The sequence below is a fragment of the Monodon monoceros genome, unplaced genomic scaffold (assembly GCF_005190385.1).
Source record: "Monodon monoceros isolate NGI ecotype Baffin Bay Population unplaced genomic scaffold, NGI_Narwhal_1 Super_Scaffold_12, whole genome shotgun sequence".
Taxonomy (NCBI): domain Eukaryota; kingdom Metazoa; phylum Chordata; class Mammalia; order Artiodactyla; family Monodontidae; genus Monodon; species Monodon monoceros.
In genome coordinates, this window is record NW_021703768.1 from 72,785,362 (window position 1) to 72,791,361 (window position 6,000).

General features: G+C 38.4%; 1 protein-coding gene across 2 annotated transcripts in view; it reads left to right on the forward strand.

Moving 5' to 3' along the window:
* The window catches only part of POLR3G (RNA polymerase III subunit G), a 70,703-nt gene extending 64,986 nt beyond the window's left edge, over positions 1–5,717 (forward strand). The window contains exons 8-10 of one of the 2 annotated variants that reach the window (XR_003792788.1): positions 2,143–2,344; positions 4,037–4,184; positions 5,541–5,717. The gene's annotated coding sequence lies outside the window, so the exon portion shown is untranslated. The remainder of the gene's footprint in view (positions 1–2,142; positions 2,345–4,036; positions 4,185–5,540) is intronic. The other variant, XR_003792787.1, reaches the window with a different exon arrangement.
* The last annotated feature ends 283 nt before the right edge of the window (positions 5,718–6,000 follow it).

Below are 6,000 nucleotides of genomic sequence, written 5' to 3' on the forward strand. Positions count from 1 at the left end.
AATATTATACTTAAAAATTTTGCAAGGAAACACAAAAGACTTTGAATAGCCAAGACAATCTTGAGAAAGAAGAACAGAGCTTCAGGAATCACGCTTCCTAACTTCAGACTATACTGCAAAGCTACAGTCATCAAAACCATATGGTACTGGCACATAGATCAATGCAAAAGGATAGAGAGCCCAGAAACAAACCCACACACTTATGGTCAGTTAATCTATGACAAAGGAGGCAAGAATATACAATGGAGAAATGACAGTCTCTTCAATAAGTGGAGCTGGGAAAACTGGACAGCTGTATGTAAAAGAATGAAATTAGAACATTCTCTAACACCATACACAAAAATAAACTCAAAATGGATTAAAGAGTTAAATGTAAGACTGGCTACTATAAAACTCCTAGAGGAAAACGTAGGCAGAACATTCTTTGACATAAATCCAAATTTTTTTTGGATCTGTCTCCTAGAGTAATGGAAATAAAAATAAACAAATGGGACCTAATAAACTTAAAAGCTTTTACACAGCAAAGGAAACCATAAACGAAATGAAAAGACAACCTATTGACTGGGGGAAAAATATTTGTAAATGATACTACCGACATGGGATTAATTTCCAAAATATACAAACAGCTCATACAGCTTAGTATATATAAAAAAAAAGAAAACAATAAAAAATGTGCAGAAGACCTAAATAGACATTTCTCCAAAGAACACATACAAATGGCCAACAAGCACATGAAAAGATTCTCAACATCACTAATTATTAGAAAAATGTAAATCAAAACTGCAATGAGGTATCACCTCATACCAATCAGAAAGGCCACATTAAAAAGTCTACAAATAATAAATGCTGGAGGGGGTGTGGAGAAAAAGGAACCCTCCTACACTGTTGGTGGGAATGTAAATTGGTTCAGCCACTATGGAGAACAGTATGGAGGTTCCTTTAAAAACTAGAAGTAGAGATACCATATGATCCAGGGATCCCACTCCTGGGCATATATCCAGAGAAAACTATAATTCAAAAAGATACCTGCACCCCAATGTTCCTTGCAGCACTATTCATGATAGCCAAGACATGGAAGCAACCTAAATGTACATCAACAGATGAATGGATAAAAGAAGATGTGGTATATATGTACAGTGGAATGTTAGGAAAGATGTTAGGAAATTCATAATTCAGTACAGTACTTCAATTTGACAAATGTATAATAATTTCAAATGTGATTTTTCCTGTTATCTAGGTAGCTATGCTAATAATACATAATTTACTGATTATTTATTATGTGCCAATTGTTCTAAGAGATTTGTTATGTGTATTGTACTATTATTTTTATTTTTAATATAATATTTTGAAGAATAATTTGAGAATAAGGTACAGACTTCATGACTCTTCATCCCTAAATACCTCAGCATATGTTATGTTTCCTGAGAAGGAGGACATTAACTCAAGAAATATAATATCATAAAATCTTATTCTCTAATATTCAGTTTACATGTAGACATCCAAGATTGTCCTGATTATGTCCTTTATCTGATTTTCTTTTTGTGTTTATTTATTTATTTTAAAATAATATCCAAGATTTAATCAAGGTTCATGCATTGCATTTAGTTGTCATGCCTCTTGAGTTTCTTTTAATTTAGAAGAGTTCCCCAGCTCTCCTCCCCCATCTCAGTTACTTTATCTTACACAACTTTGATATTTTTGAGAAATCTAGTCTGCAGTTGTTTTGTAGCTGAACCTCAATTTGGATTTGTTTGATTGTTTTCTCATGATTAGATTCCGGTTAAATTTTGGGGGACAAGAATCCTACATGGGTGATGTTGGGTACTTCTCAGTGCATCATATCAAAAGACACACAATGTGTAGATTTGCCTCCTTATTGGGGACCAGGCACTTTTCTAAGTACTTAACACATTTAATTTTAAAACAATTTATGTTGTAGGTATTTCTTTTATTTCTTATGGGTTCCAGTACTTTGTAAGGATGCTGAGAGATTGTGTCTTGTCTAACTAAGGTCAGCTATCTAGTAAATAGTATAGAGCAGAGTTCTGAGCTCAGTTGTTCTAGAATCTGCAAACTTAACCACTAACTAACATTGTAAAGAGACTGATAACTGATTTTGTGATTTTTATCTTTTACCTACAGGGCATATAAGTGGAATCCAGGAGATTGATCTTGAGGCTTGTCGTGAGAATTCCTTTGGAGAGAGCTGTCATTGTGCTGTGCATTCCACTTCTGCCACCCCCAGGCAAGAGTGGTAGAGAGTCAGAGAATCATTTAGAGAACTTGACATGGAGTTTGAGGGACAGATAGACTGGTACCTGACTCATCCTAAAAAAGTCAAAAGGTGAGTTTGACGCTGCTCTGAGGTAGAGTGATGGCAAGGGAAAGGTGTGTTCTGAGGGTCAGTTGTGGACATGAGAGTCTAAATCTTTTAAAGATACCACACTCAAGAGGTATATCTGGAAGAATGAAGCGACCCCTACCCTCAGGATCTGTGACAGACTGTGAGAAGGCAGGGGCTGAAAGGTTAATTGTAAGTGGCCTGCCCAGGGAAACATAGCCCTCCCATGTCAGAGATCCCCATAGATGAGACTCTTCGAAGAACTCATTTAGGAAAGAACATTTCTTTACCTCTATATATCTCTTTCCCTTCTTTCCAACCCTGAAGGACCCATAAAAGAGCACAGTAAAATGGATAAGTTTAAGAGTTGGGAGGGGGCTTCCCTGGTGGCGCAGTTGTTGAGAGTCCGCCTGCCGATGCAGGGGACACGGGTTCGTGCCCCAGTCCGAGAAGATCCCACATACCATGGAGCGGCTGGGCCCATGAGCCATGGCCGCTGAGCCTGCGCGTCCGGAGCCTGTGCTCCGCAACGGGAGAGGCCACAACAGTGAGAAGGCCTCGTACTGCAAAAAAAAGAGTTGGGAGGAATCGAGAAAAAGAATGACCATGCCCTCCTTCTCCATTGTAGGCTTTATCACCTGGATCAGACACAAGCAAGAACAGACTGACTCTCAAAGCATAAATGGGAGGGAGGTTAAGCTTTGCTTATACTATCTGAGCATGAGATCATTTGTTAGTAGTTGAAAAGTGAATGTGAAACATGGGATCCACCCAAGATTTCATCCTGGGACAGAGAAGAATGCAGCGTAGCTTTAATGAGTCAGTGGTGAGAAAGAACAAAACTGGCTTAATTTAATAAACTGGCTACTTTGGTGTGGAACCCCTTTCCAGTATTTCTCCTCAGGTAACTCTGGAAAACAGCGTCATCCTCCATCACTGCCAGACTGCCTCTGATCTTTGACTTTAATTTAGGAAGAGTTGTTTAATGGTTATTCTCCTGCTGGGAAATGTCCAGAGATGTGTGCTAAGCACAGTTTTGTGAACTGCAAACAGTGTGAACTGCAAACAGAACTTTTCCAGTTGTTGAATGGAGGAGATTATCACTGACAACATAATATTTTTCAGTAGTACCACCCAAATCCTGCCCCTACAATGGGAGCCAACCACAGTTGTCTGAGCATGGGCCAAGCATGTGTTGGGGAACCCATTCTGCCCTGGCCATTGAGCCTGGAACATGGACAGTGCTTGTCCACTTCCCCATCCAACTCCCAGTACTACATCTTTAAACTAGGTTGTGCAGGCAGTGCTCAGTGGCAGAGTTCTTTGTCTCTTTCAACTCAGTCCCATTCTGCCCCTCTTCTTGCTTCCCATTCTTCTCTCCTTTCACACTGTTCCTAAGATGAGCCAGCTTCTCATCTTTGGCTTTACCTTCTGTTTTCCAGCGCTAGGCTTTCTCTCGAGATCCTAGAGGAGATGTGGTGTTTCTGATTGGAGGTAGGATGGTCATCCATAGTAGGATCTGCTTTTGCCCTCTAGTTCCATTTGGGTTAAATTCCACTCAGTTCCACTCCAGCAGCCCTACACCTCTCTCTCAGCTCCTCCAATCCCTCAACGCGCCCATACTACCTGCTTCTGGGCCCCTCAAAGTAGCAAAGGGAGGAAGCCTGGCACATTGTTTATGTCCCCATTTTGTAGAACGGTTATAGGAGCAGAGTCGATCTGGAAAAGAGTTTTCTCCTCCTACCATCATCTCAAATAGAGAAGGGCCTCCACTGGAATGCCTCACGACTGTCTGAGAGTACCCCTAACAGAAGGACGAGTGAAAAATTTTAAGTAAGTAACTGTAAGTATATCCAACTTATAAAATATTTATTAAACAAGGGGGAAAGGGCTTCCCTGGTGGTGCAGTGGTTAAGAATCCGCCTGCCAATGCAGGGGACATGGGTTCAAGCCCTGGTCCAGGAAGATCCCACATGCCGTGGGGCAACTAAGCCCATGCACTGTAACTACCGAGCCTGTGCTCTAGAGCCCACGAGCCACAACTACTGAGCCCACATGCCACAACTACTGAAGTCTGCATGCCTAGAGCCCATGCTCCACAACAAGAGAAGCCACCGCAATGAGAAGCCCGTGTACCATAACAAAGAGTAGCCCTCACTCTCCACAACTAGAGAAAAACCTGCGTGCAGCAACAAAGACCCAAGGCAGACAAAAAAATAAATCAAAAAAAAAAAACAAGGGGGAAAAAGGAACATTAATTCATCCATGTGTTTAGGGAAAGGGGCTGAAAATGTTAAATAATTTAAAATTAAATAAACTGCATAAAATTAAATAAATGTCTTTTATTCTATTGAATGATGATAAAGAACCGAATGGGCTGCCACTCTAAATTAGGAGGAAAATTGTGTATTAGATTAAATTATATAAAATTGCTACTATTCAACAATTTTGCCATTGTTTGACCATTTTAACGTAAGAAAATATCAGTTTCATGTGGTTCAGCCTAATATTGATGTTTTAAAGGCATTTCTGATAGTATTTCTCTGCTGTAAATAAATGATAATATATGTTAGTCTAAATTTTTTCTTTTATATTATTTTCAATTACTTCACACTGCCAGCAGAGTGTGTTGGGTGCCTGGTGATACCAAAGGAAATTTTTACAATAAAAATGTATGCTTAGACACATCTGGTTATGATTTGCTTTTCCTTTTCTCCAATTGCATAATTCAAGTTGATGCTGCATAATTCTTTCTTCTTTTATTCCATTCCATATGGTGGCAGAACAACTACCAAAAGATGAATACTTTCAGTACCTTTCATATCAAAGCTGCAGCTTTCACATTCTGTTCTATTGACACCGCATTTTGGCAGTGGATTAAGGGACACAGTTAAAATCTCTGCTCATAATTGGTTTTATTTGGGAAAGATTTTCTTTGAACTGGTGACCACCCGTGATTTTATAATTATCAAAAATTAACCAGCTCAGCATTTCTTGTAGGAAATATTCACAATTCACTTCTTTGCTTTTAGAAGAAAAAAGAAAAGGAAAAAGAGAAAAAAGAAAAACTAAGGAGTATGAGTGAACATTTTGTTTGGGAGTGTTCCATGTGGGATTACTCTAATGCAATGCTAAGGCTGTATTTGTCTGCATAGTACTCTTTCAAGCACAATCTTAAAAACCTTTTTTTCTTTTTCAGAACCCTACAAAGAGAAAAACTCAAAAGAATTTAGATTTTCTGAAAAGTGAGACAATTCCAGTGTAACTTTTCTGATATGACCTGACTTACAATACAAGCTACAGACAAAGCAATGAAGCTTTCTGCAGAATACTCTTTTTTTCTTTCCTTTCTTTAAACCATTTTCTTGAGATATAATTCATGTACCATACAATTCATCCATTTAAAATGTACAATTCAATGGTTTTTGATATATAACGTTATTAATGTTGAAAAGTAATAGTAAAATAAATATAGCATAAAGTTTGCCATTTTAATCATTTTTAAGCATCAGTTCAGTGGCATTAATTACATTCACGATGTTATATATCATCATGATCCACTTCAAAAACTTTTTCATTACCTTAGCCAGAAACTGCAAAGAGTACTCATATGCATTTCAGTATGAGTTGAAATTCCTGTGGCTGTATGAAATTGTTTA